We start from the raw sequence: 16960 nt of genomic DNA, 5'->3' as shown, positions 1-16960 counted from the left end.
ATCCAACCAAAGACAACCAACACATGGAGAGAACATGCAAACTTCATGGAGAAACCTGGATCAGAACCTTCTTTCAGAAAGAAAATAGTCAACCCAGTCAATAGTCGACCCAGCTACAGCTTATGAAAAAAACGAATTACAAAAAAATGATACACACCATATTAAGTAGATACACAAAATTGTCTAGGGATGAAATTGTAACACTTGGCTACAAGTCAGAGATAGGAACAAGTGAATTTGGCAAACTGACCAGAAGTCAATCATTAGTGTGCTAACACACTCAAGCTATGAAGACATGACCCCTCTGAACTAAATGGACACCCAATGATGGATGACAGACTGCAAAAATCCCCACATGCTAATCCCCAATGCCACATCCTAATGAAGAGCACTCTGTTTCAAATGAAATGGGGCCCCTGTCATTCCAGGAAAGTGTAATTGCTTAATTCTCAAGGGAAATTCACCTTGAACCGCTCCGCTATTTATTGCATGCATATGACCTGTTATAGCAAACAGGAGGCCTGTTTTAGAAGGCTGCAACGATCCCTCAACAGTTAACTGGAGTCGTTCACAGAGCCGGGTAATCACGGCTCCTTCAAGCCAGAAGTGTTTTGATAAAACATTTAAATTGTTCAGAAGAAACACTCTCTGCGATGATTAGTTAATTTATGCAAACTGGGGTGTGTCTGAGCTCTTCATCACAGCTCCTAAAGTAGCCACCTGCACATAGAGAGAGGGAGGAGAAAAACAGTCCTGGAGCATGTGTGTGTGTGTGTGAGTACAGATTGCTACAGTGAGTGTGTGCTGATATTTGACAGCGTTTGGCCACTTTCCTACGCTGGCTGTGAGTGGCCTGAGGGAGGCAGGGCTTTGAGAGACGGAGCCAGAGAGTTGGCAAAGCCCCTTCTCCCCCAACCGCCACCACCACCATCCGTTTCCGTCTCAGCTGCCATTGGTAGTCTGGCGGTGAGGATGAGTCGACGCTTCCTCCATCCAAGCATAGACCTTAAGCTCTTGCCTGCTCCAATCCTGCTTGATGGATTAACCTAAAGAGACCTAATGTGTGTTTTATACCGAACCACGCATTTCATCCCTTGTTTGTTCTCTTTTGGAACAAAAAAATGTTGTAATATTTGGGAGTGTTTCCTGTGCTACAGATTTTAGTGGGTGATGTGTTGCCCTCATGTGGGCAGAAAAGTAACTACGCTCCTTACAGAGGATGGGAGGATAGAAGTTTAGGCCCTCTTGACCCTCTTGGTTGAGGGCTTTGATTTGTATTTTCTAGACAGATTAATCTGTTTCTCAGCTGCAGATTATTTATTTTTTCAAAAATATTTTTAATGTCTATTTTTCTTCTTGCTGTCTTCTTGTTTTATACATTATGATGTGTGTTGCTGCCTTTCTTGGCCAGGTAACCCTTGTTAAAGAGGTCTTGATCTCAGTGGGGCTTTATCTGGTTAAAAGTAAAATAAATAAATAAATAAATGCTGACCCAAAACTGATATACAATTTCCATTAAACATGTCTTTCAAATGCAAGTGCTTAAACTTTATTTCAAAATTTTTAATTTTGACATACACGACACACATAGACATAGGAGACCACAATACACACAAAGAAAATGAGAAAGCGAAAAAAATGACACATCAAGCAATAAATAAACAATAATTAAAATGTAGAATGAAAACAAGTGCTTAATATGCAGTTATGGCTAGAATGAAGTTATAAGTTATAAGTTATGCTTATAACTGATGTCCCCTTACAATTAAACAAAGTAATCCAACATCTTTAAACTTTTTTTTTTTTTTCCCAAAGGAAGGAAATCCAAACTAGGAATGGTCAGGTTTTAACATCCTGTAGAGTATTGATGTGCAACATAGTCATGGAAGAAAACGCAATAACAAGGGTCACACTGGAAAAAAGAAACTTCCTCTGAAATCTGTCAAGCTGCTCTGAGTCCAGTCTCGGTCCAAAACATGTCTGGCAAACGCAGTGAGGTCTGCAGTCTCTCACTCTAGGTTCTGTCTGCAGTTTGACAGTCTAATATAAGCAGTTAAAACAAGTCTGAGTATGAAGCTGCTCTGATTTTCCCTTCAGTGGCAGAGAGAATACACAGGTTCCCCAGATTTTACTTCAAAAGTATTCACATTCCTGTGCCCTTCTTCATTTTTTTCATGTTAGAATCACAAACATCAGAATTTTATCTGAAAGATCAACAAAGTGGATTGAAATGAATACAGAGATGTAAAAGACAGAGTTTATCAGTGACGTCCACTACAAAAATGCTTCAACATCAACGTTTTCAGTTTGCCTTTACTTTTTTTAGGATTTCATCAGCATTTGGCACTGCTAGCTAAACGTTTTGTTATGCTAACCCTACAGCGCTAAACAAAAATAGTTCTGCTAAAGTACTATGCAAATGTGGTATGTAGTGGAAGCTAATGCTAAAGCGCTAACTTCAATTCAAATTACATCTTCTCTAAAGACTACAACTCTACAACTGCTGTGAAGAGTGTTAAAAGTGAATTAGAAGAATTTAAAAAATGCTCTCCTAACTTTCTGCCTTTTAGCAAATACAGATAACTAGTCATCACAAGAGGAAAGGTTTAGTCAGTGATGACACCAGCTGTGTTTACATTAACCATAATATTGTGCAAATTAGAATTACCTTGTTTAAGAACAAGGCAATTGCAAAAATATGTAATTATGTAATTTTTTTGATAAAACGTTTTTGTGCTATGATGAGGTGATTTTTCAGATGAATCAAAATTAGTGTAATTCAATCTAGACGCTTTTCACATCACATAAGTCATGATAAACAACCAGATGTTACTATATAGACCAGTGGTTCTTAACCTGGGTTCGATGAGTCGGTCTCAGGGGTTCAGCGGAGCCTCTGCCGCAGAGGTAAAGACACACTTGTGTAAAGTTGTGATGACGCCCCGCTTTGCCATCACTTGCTGCAGAGGATCATGTTACATTGCTTCACCAATCAATGCTGCGGAGGAGCCCTGATTGAAGGAGCTCCACTCTCAGCATGGATTTGAACTTTTGTCTTTAATTACTTCAGCAAAACTCAGTTTTTACCAAATTCTGTAGCTTTCCGTGTACTTCTAAATCTGCTCCTTAGTCGCATCTTTTTGGGGTTGCTACTGCCTCTAGTGGCGTGGGGGTGGCAACACAGCTAATATAATTACTTTTTGAAGAACTGTTCTCAGAGTCTCTACCGTTTAAGAAGAATTAATGATCTTGCAGTGGCCCAACTAGACTCAAGTTGGGTCACCCCTATGTCTTGAATTTGGGGGAAAAATAATATTTATCACTACAGAAGGGTTCGGTGAATGCGTATATGAAACTGGTGGGTTCGGTACCTCAAAAAAGGTTAAGAACCACTGATGTAGACAAAGACGACGACAGAAAGTGATGGGAGGATAATGACGCATTCAGAAGTAATCAAAAGAAAATATTTCTTTTTACTTTTCAGGGCAAATATACTCCAGTTTATCCACAACTTAACCGATATTTTGGGGGATTCATGATAAACATTATAGTGAGTATAAATATTATATCATAAATCTACACCACATTTTGGCAAACAAATGTTTAAGGCAGTGGTTCTTAACCTGGGTTCCAGCGAACCCCAGGGGTTCGGTGAGTCGGTCTCAGGGGTTCGGCGGAGCCTCTGCCGCGGAGATAAAAACACACTTGCGTAAACTTGTGATGACGCCGGGCTTTGCCATCACTTGCTGCAGAGGATCACGTTACATTGCTTAACCAATCAGTGCTGCGGAGGAGCCCTGATTGAAGGAGTTCCACTCTCAGCATGGATTTGAACTTGCGTCTTCAATTACTGCAGCAAAGCTCAAAGTTTTTACCAAATTTTATAGTCTAAATCTGCTCCTTAGTCGCATCTTTTCGGGGTTGGTACTGCCTCTAGTGGTGTGGGGGTGGTAACACAGCAAATAATTACTAAATCAGAATACTGCAAAGTATTCTGTGTCGGCGGGGGTAGGGGTGGGGTGAGAAGGGCTTGGTGAATGCGCATATGAAACTCGGGGGTTCTGTACTTCAAAAAAGGTTAAGAACCACTGGTTTAAGGCAACATAAATATCATTTTTTCACATTTGTTACCGTATGTCTACTGTACATGAAACATGTTTGTATTTCTGCATTTCCTCTGTTTTGGATTCAGTTTATAGAGGCACATAAAGCATAAATTGAATAGCATAGGGTGGAATTGTGCTTACACAGCAAAGAGCAAATTACCAAGCCTTTCCAAAATAAGCAAAAATAACCCTCACATGTATCGTTTCATTTCAATTTCCTCACAGCGGTGGTCTTGATGTTCTCTCAGACTGACACCAAGCAAACAATAACCACGGAGCGTTTGTTCTGGCCTGCTTTTTTTTTTTTCTTTCTGCTGCGGATTATTATATCGATTGGTTATTTCTAGCCGAGCCGCTGAAGGGTGGTGTGGAGGAACTTATAAAACAAGCTGCCTCATTACTTGTGCCAGAGAAAATCCCACTGATCTGGGGAGAATTTCAAGCTGCAGAGTGTGTGGGACTGAGAGAAAATAAAAAGAACAGCGTAGGGTCGTGTTAATGAGGGAAGATGTCGGTGCTGCGGAGGGAAAGCTCCGAGGCGTGACGGAAAGAAGGCACGTGCACGCCGGGCAAAGAGCCCGCTGTGAAACGTTTAGCACGTGAAACGTGAAGGGCAGCGTCGCCTGTGGTCCGCTCTCTGCAAGAGACCCACGAAGACGAAGCGTCCCGTGTTCGTCTGAATACACTGGCGGTAATTGCCGGATGTTTCCTGACTCATTACGGGCAACTCGGAGCTAGCTGGTTTCGCCAGATGCCGCGGGAAATGTAAATCAATGTCTGTTTGTGAGGCTTTAAAGACAAACAGCGGGGCTCTGAGTCATGAGGGCGGAGGAGTGCCCGCTGAAGATATTCAGTGTTTAGGTCAGCACTACACGCACAGGAAGGCGCTCACACTGACTCCTCAGTGCTCACTTTGGATTGATTAGCATGCGCGGCTGGCTTCGTGGCCGCTGTTTCATGGCAGGTCACCATTCTGAGCTGACCCACGTGATCACAAACGCAAAGACTACACATGATTAAAAAGTGGCACATTTGATGGTGTAAGCTGATGTCTGAATCAGAAGTTTAAACATTAAAGATTAGCTGATCATGTTTTTTATAGGTCTTCCTTTGTTTGAAATGGAGCAAAAATGGTCAGCTTAATAATAGTATAAGCAATTTTTTTTCCCAAAAGTGATTTTTTTTTTTGTTGCCTGAATCATCGTTTTTTACTTTATTTTATTTATTTATTCTTTTTTAGGAAGCTGACAGCATGATGATTAAATACAACTAGGGCCGGGAACTTAACAAGTTCATTTCAATTAGATACAGATTAAACATTGCATTAAAACTTTTTAATACAATGTTTTGTTTTTTTTTTAAATACAAAAGTTCAGAGACGGAATATTTAATCACATTAATCACACTCTAGCACTGTGATTAATCACAATTAAGCGCTACGCTTAACTTCGTAAGCTTGACATCTAAGAAAATGTTTTATTGTCTCAAACCAAACATCTAAAGTTTTTCAGGTTTTCATATTCAGGAAGGTTTAAAACAAGCCATTTTGTTTCAAATGTTACTTTAGAAATGTTAATAATAACCTGGTTGCATAATTCAAAATTGCATTTATCAAAACTTCCATTGCAGTGTTTCTAAAGGTGAGTCTGACTCTCCTCACATAGTTTTTCACTCACATTTGCGACTCTGCATTGTTGGCCGCAGTAGAAGACTGTGTAACATTATACTGTGAACTACGTAACTTTACACACGAGAAAAGCTTTTATGTCAGAACAGGTAATAGCATTAGATGAACACATTAAAGGGCTGTCAATATATAAGATGTCAAATATATGTAGGTGTGGGTGTGTGTATGTGTTTTCATTCTCACTAATGGAATAACACATGAGTGGCTCCATTACTGAAAATCCATGGCATGCATTTTGCATTCAGCCTCCCTTTTAATCTGACACTACTAGCAAGTCTATCCTACTAATAAGTCACATTTATATTAAATGTGTGTAATTTGAAGCTTAAAAACAGCTGTTCTGTGAAGGCCTCAGAGGTTGTAACGTGACAAAATGTGAAAACATTCCAAGATGTGTGAACACTTGCGATGCACTCTAAGAAGAGTAAACTGAGCTGAGAAAATGAAGTCAAATCTGAGAATTTAGAAGTTTAACTAAAGTTTAACAACAGAACTTTAAATAATATTACCTTGCCTTGAAAATTCTCTCGTCTTCATTGATTCTAATGAGAGATAATGTAATGAGGTGTTCCTCAGAACAGACTACGTCAGGGCGGTTGAGACACATCCCTTCCAGCTTTCCACACCAGATTTTCAATAAATCATCTGAAAAATTTAGTGCACTGTTCTTGAAACAAATTAAACAGATAAATTAACTTAAGCTCCACTGATCCCTGGGCATTTTAGATCAAAGTCTAATGATTATTCTGTCTGAGTTCCTAATGTTCGCATAACCCTTAAGGTAGCACTAATAACACCATAACTACTCAGTTTCTTGTGTGCAGTACATTTAGTTTTATGTATGCATGTATACATTCATGTTATAAAGATTTTGAAATAATTCAGCTGTTTAAAATGAATGTTGAGTCAGGTCTATATGCAGCCAAATATAGTGCCCTGCTAAATATCTTACATTTTTTACCTTACAACATTAGGATTTTATTCAACAAACTAACAGTTCCACATCCTTAACCGTACTTCGTTCCATGGAGGTCCGCGAATCTTCAAAGCGGACATTGGTGAGAAATTTGAATTTTACGACTGCTTATGGGCATTTGCTGTCACACAGCAAACTGTTTGATAGGAAATGATGTTCACATTGAAATATATTGTCTGCGACAAGGAGCTAATAAGGTTAAGAGTAAACACAGCCAGACGTAAGGATGCATAGCATAGAGTAAAAATGGGTCTAGGAGCCCAGCTGGCTCAACAAACATGCTGGTATCAATACAGGTTGTGGGAAATGAGTCAATCTGTCATGCAAAATGTAGGCAGTCAATACGCTTGAGTATGAAATCTTTGGACAGTGCGTGTGGAATATGCCTCAGGCTTCCACAATATTTGAAAATCTTGCAATAATAATACAACAATGTCCAGTCCAATATATGAAAGTTTTCTTTTCCCTCTCTTTCTAATCTGTGCTTCCTACTCAAATAACTTAACCAAAAATGCTAAAGTTCACATTGTGTCCAGTGTGAACCTCTGCCACATTGAGACTCTAGCTCGCAGCATATTTAGTCCTAGTGACTAAATATTGCTTTAGCATAAAAAATAGAACTTCATTCTGTTGTGCTGTAATGATTGTAATAATGAACATGGTGTGTTATGTGATGCACTGTATGTAGTAAAACAGAATTTTCCACGTTATCAGCATTATTTGGGACATCGTCAACACTGATGACAGCCACTTCTTGCAGCATGCAGCCCATTACTCTCTGAACCAGCGATGAAAGGAAAACAAATGCTTCCGAAGCCAGCAAGTTTGCCATAAATCTGCACTACTTGATAGCTATTTATTTATTTAACAGGAGGCATCGTGGCGTGAGGTACAACTCTCATTTATTACAAACAGCTGAGGTGTGGAGAGCACACCGAAATATCGGGAGTGGGAAGGAGAGTTTAATGTCAGAAAGAGGGAGTACAACTGGCCTAAATAATAAAGTAGAACAAGAAGAAGAGCTTATGCTGTGTTTTTTTTTTTTTTTTTTTGGATACGTAGAGCTGTATTCGATGTCATTTCAGGATGCCGGAGTAGTGTGAGCCTGTCGAGGGTTCAGGGCTGCAAATCATGCACTGTGTCCGTGGAGAGACAGGCGGATAAAGGCAGATGTTAATCAGACTCAGAAGCACCTTGGTGTCCCAGTGGGCCCAGCCTGCCGCTCGGCAAAACAAACCCCAGTTTCCGCTTCGAGACACACGGCCTCTGCTCACACGTGTTCTGTACAGTGATAAAGGGTCACAGTCTGGTTACAGGGGCTCTCTTTTAAACAGCCTGCCAGTGTGAGCACCTCACACATATTGTTGGTTAGAACCAGAGTACAAACGCCAGCTGCTATGAAGAGAGCTAGAAAAGTGTTGGGCTGAAAGGAGATCCATGGCTATACTGGCAAAGTTGACTTCTCAGTCGCTCCGTTCTAAACTCCCGTCCTTCACTTCTTAACGTCCGTCACGGCGCCTCACTGTGATTTCGTAGTTGCAGATAGTCAATATTGAACTCTTGGTCGTACCTGAACTGTTGGCGTTTCCAAATCCAACTCTGGCATGTGTCATACCGTATTGAGCATCTTGTTAATGGAGTCACTTCTTTCTTAAAATCACTATTTGTATCTCAGTTAATTTACTGCAAGTGGAATCTGTCATTATCAATGTATGAGTGTAATTAGATGCCGTCTCTGATTGGAAATGGGAAACAGCTGCAGTCTTTGCTTTCCAAAATCAACTTCATTGCTCATGATGTGTTGGAGGCATTTAGTTCTTGTTGCCCAGCCTCTACAGACCTCTGTTCCAATTGTCAAAACTGTGCTTCTTCTTCCTGTCAGTGTTAGGGATGTCCCAGTCCAAACACAGATATCAGGCTGGAGCCCAGTCGTCATTTTAGTTGGTCAGTATCAGACTAATTTGGGAAGGAGGCGTTCCCTCTTGGAGCTCATCACAAACAAATGGAAAGTAACACAAATTGTGAAAACATACACAAAGTTTTTGAATAGCTGTGGGAGCGGTTTGATTGGTGTGATGAAATTGAAAGTTTCTCATGTTAGTTGTACAGAGTATATATGACAAGGTGACAATTTTTGTAAAAATTTAAATCAAATGAAATGATTTTCATTTTTAGTTTTCAGGCATGTATACGGCATTGCTTTTATTACCTTTTGAAGTATCATCAAATTGTCACAGATAAGGTCTCAAAATATTTTATAAAGGACTTTCATTTGAAGGATACATTCACCAGTACTCCACTCAGAGAAGTTTAATAGACTTATCTTCCTTACAAATATAAAAGCTTTATAGTTACAGCAGCCGTGCAATGGACTGGCAACCTGTTCAGTGTGACCCCGCCTCTGGCTGGCTGGCTGGATGGACGGATGGATGGATAGTTACTGTTGCTGTGCAGTGGAATAAATTCTCAAAGTAAATAAAGATAAGCAACTTTTTTAATATCCTTAAAATGTCGTGGCAGTATTGTACATGTAGTTCAAAGATGCCCAGGAGTTTGGGGTTCATCCTGTGACCCATTCTCAAGGTAATACTGAACCCTTTTCTATCTCACCATTTTTATTTAGTTAATCTTCCTCTTTCTTTGACATGTTTTGGGGTTTCATTCTGCCTCTTCTTGTTGATCTGTCTTACTGAAGGACCACAATGGAAGGGAGCTCTTGGCATTCTTGTGTTTTTATCCTCGGTGATGATACTTGACTGTAGTCATGAAGTGCTCTTGTTCATCCCTTCACCAAATAAATTCAGTGCAATTCAGTTCCATTGGACTCATACTCAGCATCATGATCAGGACATCCCTAGTCAGCACAATACAAATATTCTTCATGCTGATCATTGTTCTCTCTCTCTTTTTTTTTTTTTTTACCTTTAAACAAACTTGAACTGTTTTTTTTATACAATGGCAGCAAAAACAGCCTGAAGAGAATAGACAAAAAATAGAATAGTGCCTGGTTCACAGGGCAAGATTTTAAAATTGTTGGCTGATTTTCAAAATCATGAGACTCCACATATGGCGATAAGAAATCTTCGGTTTGACGGGTTTGATTGTGTAGTGAGCCACATGGCAGGAGCACTACAACAAAAACTGATTTCACTCACCAATATTAAGATGTCAGATGGGAAGCCTCGCAAAATCTCTCAAGACCAAATGTTAGTTCGGAGAAAACAAAAAGGGCCGACTGGGAAGAAGCGATGGCAAATCAAAGACACTTTCAATGCCCACTGGAATTTCTGGTGATGGTTGTTTTGCCTTCTGTTAATCCTCTATTCCCCTCCGTGTTTTTGACACCTCGCTTTCTGATTTGCTGCGCATCAGGCTGTGATCTCGTTTGCTTGTTGTGATATTGGGCCTAGACATGGGATATTCAACATGTTGAATATCACAGAGTTTAGATCGAAGCAGTCCCAACATTCCTGACTGAGCGGACCAGATTACTTTTAGCACGCCATAGATATTGGGCATATTTCTTAAGATTATCTTAAGAGTCACCCAACAATCGAGGTGTCCTTAAGATTGTCATGTGAACTAGGCATAAGACTTTTCCATGCATTTTTCCAGTTTGAAAGAAACTCAACTTGATCACCAAATTCCAGCTGCTTTTGTGGAATAGAAATATAGCTTTTAAGGCAGACTGGTTAGGTATAAACTTACATATTCAAGACTAAATTTTATAGTGTTGTACAAATTTGGTGTGCCATGTCTGACTGTTCCAAACCCATGCTGGTCATTTGGTTGACCAAACAGCATTATATCTGTCCTTTAATCAACACGGATACGATTTTCTGACCTAGATAAAAGCTTTTCAAGGTTTGCTTGATTAGAGATGCCTTCCGAAGGTTATCTGACATTCTGCTATCGATCAATAGAAAGGTATTGAGTTAGGTCTACAGCAACGGAATAAAACTTGTTTTTACAAGTCCAACGCCTTCAGTTGCTGTGCTTTCTAAACCCCATTAAGGAACTACATGTCACACTCACATGCTAATAATTAGAAGTTAAAACTTGCACTACAATGCAGTGTACTGCAGTGATCTCTTATAGCAATGCAGGTTGAATGACACCTGAGCTCCATCCATAAACTCTTCTGCCTTGCTCTTCCTTCGTCTTTCAGCATCTTTTTGTCTCTCTGTCTCTCTCTTCTGCTTCTCCCCGTCTCCCTGCCATGGTGTCTTTTGATATGCTAATCTGCACCCTATTTATAAATCATCGTAAAGGAAAACATAGTGGGTTAGGGGACAAATAATGAATGCCCCACGTCTGTTGGGGTGGGGTGGGGGAGAGAAGAGAAGGATGAAAAGAAACGAGAGAGGGTTTGGGCAACGAGAGGGGCAACAGCCTGCTATGATGATTTCTGCAAATCGCGTCGCTCAGCATGAATAGAGTCACGTATCGCTGTGGTCCCCTGGTACGCGGCGATAATGACAGAAGACGTAAGAGTATTATCGGTGATAGGTGCAAAGAAAGGATCCATTGTGCGGCAAGGCTGTGAGTCAGAGAGAGTGGGTGGGTGGGCAAGGAGCCAGGTCTGATTCTGCAGCCTACCAACCTGTTCTCACAGCAGAGAAGGTGGAGCTGCACAACAGAGGTTTTCTTAACTCGCTTTCAACACACCATTGATTTTGTGTTGGAACCGATGATGATGAGTCTCACTACTGGATGTTGTAAAACATCAACTCTTTTCGCTTGGGTTGAAACTCACATGAATTAGGGCTGTCATGATTTCCCTGTTCCTGCCATGTTTCATGTTGATCAAACCCTCTGGCTCTCCTGCTCCTGCTGGCCGTCTGATTACCTATAGAGACTCCCGCTTGTGTCCAAAGATTCTGGATTTGTTCCACCCCATCGTCCCACATTGTTTTTGACCTGGCCACTGACCTTTGGATCAAAGTTTTTTTACGCTTATTTTTAAGTTACGGTTGATGGAAATGGCAAAATTCAATTCAAGTTGATAGAATACACTCCAATTTGATCCTGATATATATATACACATACATGTGTGTTTAGACTGATCTGTATGTCTATCTAGGGGGAGGATTGTGACAGAACGCTACATTATAAAATGAACATTCAGCGTAATGTGCCAATATCCATTTATTCACAGCAACATTTGGCACCTGCCACATCACAGCATCACAGTTTGTACTGCCAGGTAGAAAATGCAGTTTCCCACACACACACACGCAAGTTTGTATTTCTACCCACATTAGGACTTTGCATTGATTTCCATTCATTTTAGTAACCGCAATTATGCCAAACCCTATATAAGGGGGTTTACCCTATTAGGACCAGGCTTTGGTCCCCATAACACCCATTGGTCTTCAGAAGGTTAGTAAATATGCCAGAAATTGTCCTAAATGGAAGTAAAACAGGTACACACACGCGTGCGCACACAAATTTAATTTCCGTACGGACTGAAATGTGGATGTTGGCAATGTGTGTTTTCACAATAAATTAATCTTGCAATGACTTATGCTATGAAGGATGCTAAATGCTTAAATATAGAATATTGATGATTAATTCTCGACTTTACTTTGAAGTCAAAACACAGAATTTGCCAAATGTCCATTTTTGTGAGAGATGCTGTTATGAAAGGTCCCAAAAATAACCAGACTTTTCATCAAACTGAACAATTCCATCCATCCATTTTCTATACACCTTTGTCCCTAGTGGGGTCAGGAGGGTTGCTAACGTTCTGGGCAGGAGGTGGGGTACACCCTGGTTGCCAGTCTTTCACAGGGCAACACAGGACAAACCACAATGCACACACACACCTAGGGAGGCCAATTAACCTGACAGTCATGTTTTTAGACTGTGGAGGAAGCCAGACTACCCAGCGAGAACCCACACATGCACAGGGAGAACATGCAAACTCCATGCAGAAAGACCTCAGGCTGGGAATTGAACCCAGAACCTTCTTGCTACAAGGCAACAGTGCTACCAACTGCGCTACTGTGCAGCCCTGTTCAATTCATGTTCTTCTCAAAGCAATGAGGGAAAAATACAATCATTAAGCTGTTACAAGATAGATGAGTTGGCCTTTGTCCACATTTCTGGTACTATTTTAACAGATATTGCAAAAACTCATAGAAATAATGCTTTTTTGGGCAGAAAAATATATATAAAAATGTATGTATATATTTTTCCCCCAACATTATTGGTATCAGGTAACACATATAAGGGAAAATAAATACAAAATATTTAGAAGAAAATAACAAATTGTGACATGTTAGGTAGGAGCCTTATGGAAAAAAAACTTAAGACAGCAGTTTTTCCACAATCCCAAGTTGGTAACAGTCCATACTCTCATTTTAGCTTTTTAATTAGTTCAAGGTCTTATTCTAACCAAAAGTAACTGACAATCAAAAAACCTGATAAATCTGGATTTATCTTTAAAAATTTTCATTTGTGTGTTCAAATGAAATTCAGCTTTAGTAATTGAACTTTTTTATTCCATTTTGCCACTTTGTTGAAACCCAAACACGGCATGTTACCAATACAACTGAAAATCAACAGGTTTTTAATTCTCCTCAACAAAGTGTTGTGCAGGATGTAGATGTGAAACAACAACAGTACAACAAATAAAATGTCAGAACAGGTTGTGGAGAAATTCCCAAGCCAGTCTCTCTCCATTGCCATCCTGGGCACAACTTCTCTCCAAGGGTGGCTGGGGCCCAGGATTGGCTCATGCTGAACTAAAACCTTCAGCCAAGCTCCAGTGCCAAGGCGCTGGATCACCGGAGTCTATGGGAAATGACTACAAGTGGGTTTGTGGCGCGTAGTGACAATCCCCGAATCCTCGTCCAGGTCACACACTCGGAGAACCAGCAGCACTATCGGGCAAATTGGTAGAGCGCCATTTTCCATCACGAGCCAGTCAGGGAAGAGCGGTCGCAGTGTCTGGGACCATCAATCTTTTTTGCCGAGTTCAAAGTTGACACGTCTGGAGACAGGTGTTGCCTGAGCGGCTCTGACAGAGAGATCATTTTCTGTCAGCTTGTTCTGTCTGCACAGCTCCTGGATTTCATCTTTCAACTGCCTCAGCACGGAGACAAAAAGTCGGTTGACTGACCCATAAAGGGTGAAGCTTGTATTCCAACTCTTCCTCTGTAAATGTTTCAGTTTCATCATGAACAAAAGTAGCGATTGGTACGGATTAATTCCGCAAGAGTCCGATTACACCAGAAAGACTCATGTATGATGGGGACATTCTGCTACGTACTGTGTAATATATCAGCCTACATTCTTTTGGGTTTAAAACATTTTTTTCTTAAATCCCTCTGATCCATTAAGATCAACCCATCCCATTCTTTTGCTTTTTCAAAAACAGATAAAGGCGACGGACTAATTAAGCTGTTAAGAGATCCATTTGAGAAGCACACCAGCCTCGTGGCTTTCTCCGCTTTCTATTCTTTATCTCGCGTAGCGGGGACATCAAGTGTTTTTGGCAGAGCTCCGTCGCCCGTAGCTCTGGACTAAATTAGGCTTTCGCTGGTTAAAACCCATCAACTGTTGCTGGAAAGAAAATCAAGGATTCGGTTTAATCTTCCTCAGCCCACTCCTTGGGCCGCTTGCCCAGCCAGGCACCGATAAGCACTCTTTTAAATTGGTGCTTTCCAGACATTCTTGTGTTTGAAGACCCTTAAAAAGAAACACCTTCTTCTGTGTGCATAATATGTCCAAATGTTCTTTTGATTGCCATGATTCCATCCTCGATTAAAGAGTATCTATTTGACAGGAAAAAAAATAACACATTTTGTTTGTTTTTAACAGGAGGAGCCATTGATTTTGGATCAGTTATTTGCTCTGATGTTAATCTCATTATAACATGATTTCTTTTGACATGAAAAGACATCAAACACAGAAGCTTTGGCGCAAATTAAATTGACCATGTATTAGGTTTTACTGCAGAAAACTTTTATTTATTGCTAACCTTCTTATTGTGTTATTTTAAATGCCTAAATCAAACTAAGAGTACTTGGCAAAGAATTAATATTCTTTTAAACTTCGTAATGTTACAACCTCAAAAATCAGCGTATTTCATTGGGGGTTCAACGTGTGACAGAACAAGCACATATTCGTGAGGTTGGCACATACTGTGGCAACATGGGGTTGCTATTGCAACTGGGAGGAGCTTGTTAGCATCTCAAACAACATATGAGCTATGACCCCTGATGGGTATTTTCTTAGAACCTACATAAAAGAACCACAGACAACGTATATGAATCTTAAAGCTTTTGCAAAAGAGAAGACTCTATCAACTGCTCCTCCGAGCCGTTCACAGAGCGTTCTGAAAATCTTTGGGTACAGCTTGTCTTTTATTATCAAACTTGAAAGAGGGAGGATAGACAGCAGAGGAAAAACAGCAGAGGTCGTAAAACATTTTACCTAAACACAGCAAAGGTCGTAAAACAATTTAACATCTGATCTACGGTCTGAGCCCAGGTTCAAATCTCGGTCAAACTGTTTCACATGAAGATGAACAGGCAGTTGTGACCCCCAGGTTAGTTCATACACACACTAAAGAAGAGAACACTTTAAACTGACTAACATTAGACTGAATATGAACTAAAGTAACAACAAAATGATAATACCAAAAAATCTCTATCAACCCCAAGTTCCAGAGGGCCTGAAAAGGCTTTATTTGCTGCGTTTCCATTACTAATGTGTGCAAATCTTTGTCTATGTTTCGCTAAAGCAGTGGTTCCCAAAGTGTAAAAGTAAAAAATAAAGGTGCAACAATAGAAACTATTCACCTTCCTGTCTTTGTCTTAAACTGTCTAACAAACTGTAGTGGTATAGAAATGCACCTAATTCCACACAGGTGGTTGTCAGGTGAGAAGTTCCGGTTGTTAAGGTGGGCGTGGTATATAAGGAGCTGCGGCGTTCATTCAGGATGTGTCGTCTTTGCTCTTCCACTGTGTGGCTTGCATCCTGTGGACTCTGGCAGCGGAAAGTAACGGAATCTCTGGCTGGCTGGTGCGTGCTACACTAAGATCCTGGTGGTAGGTGTTCTCTCTCCCTGCACTTCAGCTGATCTTGGCCAGAAAATCTAAATTGAATTGTGATTATAGGTAAAGCGCCACTGCGCTGCGCTCCTTCTCTTCCTCCTTCTGCGAGTGTGTGTGTGTGCGCGTGTTTGGATCGGCAGGTAGGAAACTAACGCTCATCTAAGCAATAGTTTGTTAGTTTTATTTAAAATGGTGGCTAATTAATTTTTCCTAGGTCCCCCCACAGTTGGACCATTGCTGCTCTGTTCTGCTCCAATCTACTCTGTCGGTGTTCGTTTTCCTGGACTTCCATCTCAGTCGTTTTTAAAGTTGGACTGCGGCGGTATTATCCGCCTCCATCCATGTTTGGGGTGTGGCATCGGCGCACCCCTTTCACCTCCTGTTGTGGCATGACAAGCGGGCCACGCATGGTCCTGATGTTTTAACTTGCATTGGCTATTGTTAATTTCTATTACTTTACTTATTTTGCTTACGGCCCTTTTTGTCTTTTATTTAGTTGGGCTGATATTGTTTTTTTCTAATTAGGTTTAAGATTGTTATCTTGGTTAACTGTTTTTCTTTTGTTGTTTTGCAGTTGCTGAGGTCCGGTGGCGGTGTTGGTGTGGTGACGGTGTCTTCCTCTTCTGCGTGCTGTGATTCTTGAGTTTGGGTTGTCTCACTGCGTCTGGTGTGTCAAAGGTTTTTTTTTTGTTTGTTAGCTGTGTTTGGTGGATTCCGTCCCTATAGCGCCCCCTCTGGCCGGTAACTTCAGCTACTGCACTTACTTTGATTTTCTTTGTTTTCCTTTGTGTCCCATTCTTAAAAAAGAAACTGGTTTTAAAAAGTGTTTTAAAAAGAGCTTAATAAATGGTTGTTTTATAAATTTGAAACTGTCTCAGATGTGCTAAATTCATGCATAACTGAACCTGTGTGCCTTATACCAAAAGAAATATTCTCTGGGTGAAATTCCCAGGGTGGCGTTGTTGTGCAACCTATTAAAACTAAAAGTTCACCAAATCTGAGTTTCCGTCTAGTATCGCCACAAAACCTTACACTCAAATCACATTTTCTCTCATTTGACCAAAATAATTTTGGGGTTTCAAAGACACAATTTCAACTAATCATCTAATTTAAATGATGAAGCTGC

At 40.4% G+C, this 16960-nt stretch overlaps 1 long non-coding RNA gene across 1 annotated transcript; it reads left to right on the top strand.

Moving 5' to 3' along the window:
• Positions 1–14875: 14875 nt before the first annotated feature.
• On the top strand, positions 14876–16703 carry LOC145553263 (uncharacterized). Its single transcript, XR_014089562.1, has 2 exons — positions 14876–15974; positions 16409–16703. It is a non-coding gene; the product is annotated as an uncharacterized LOC145553263 (long non-coding RNA).
• The last annotated feature ends 257 nt before the right edge of the window (positions 16704–16960 follow it).

This window comes from Poecilia reticulata, chromosome 10 (assembly GCF_904066995.2).
Source record: "Poecilia reticulata chromosome 10, P_reticulata-male-v2, whole genome shotgun sequence".
Classification (NCBI taxonomy): Eukaryota; Metazoa; Chordata; class Actinopteri; order Cyprinodontiformes; family Poeciliidae; genus Poecilia; species Poecilia reticulata.
The sequence above is the reverse complement of the archived record's forward strand: the minus strand, read 5'-3'. Positions and strand labels throughout refer to the sequence as shown.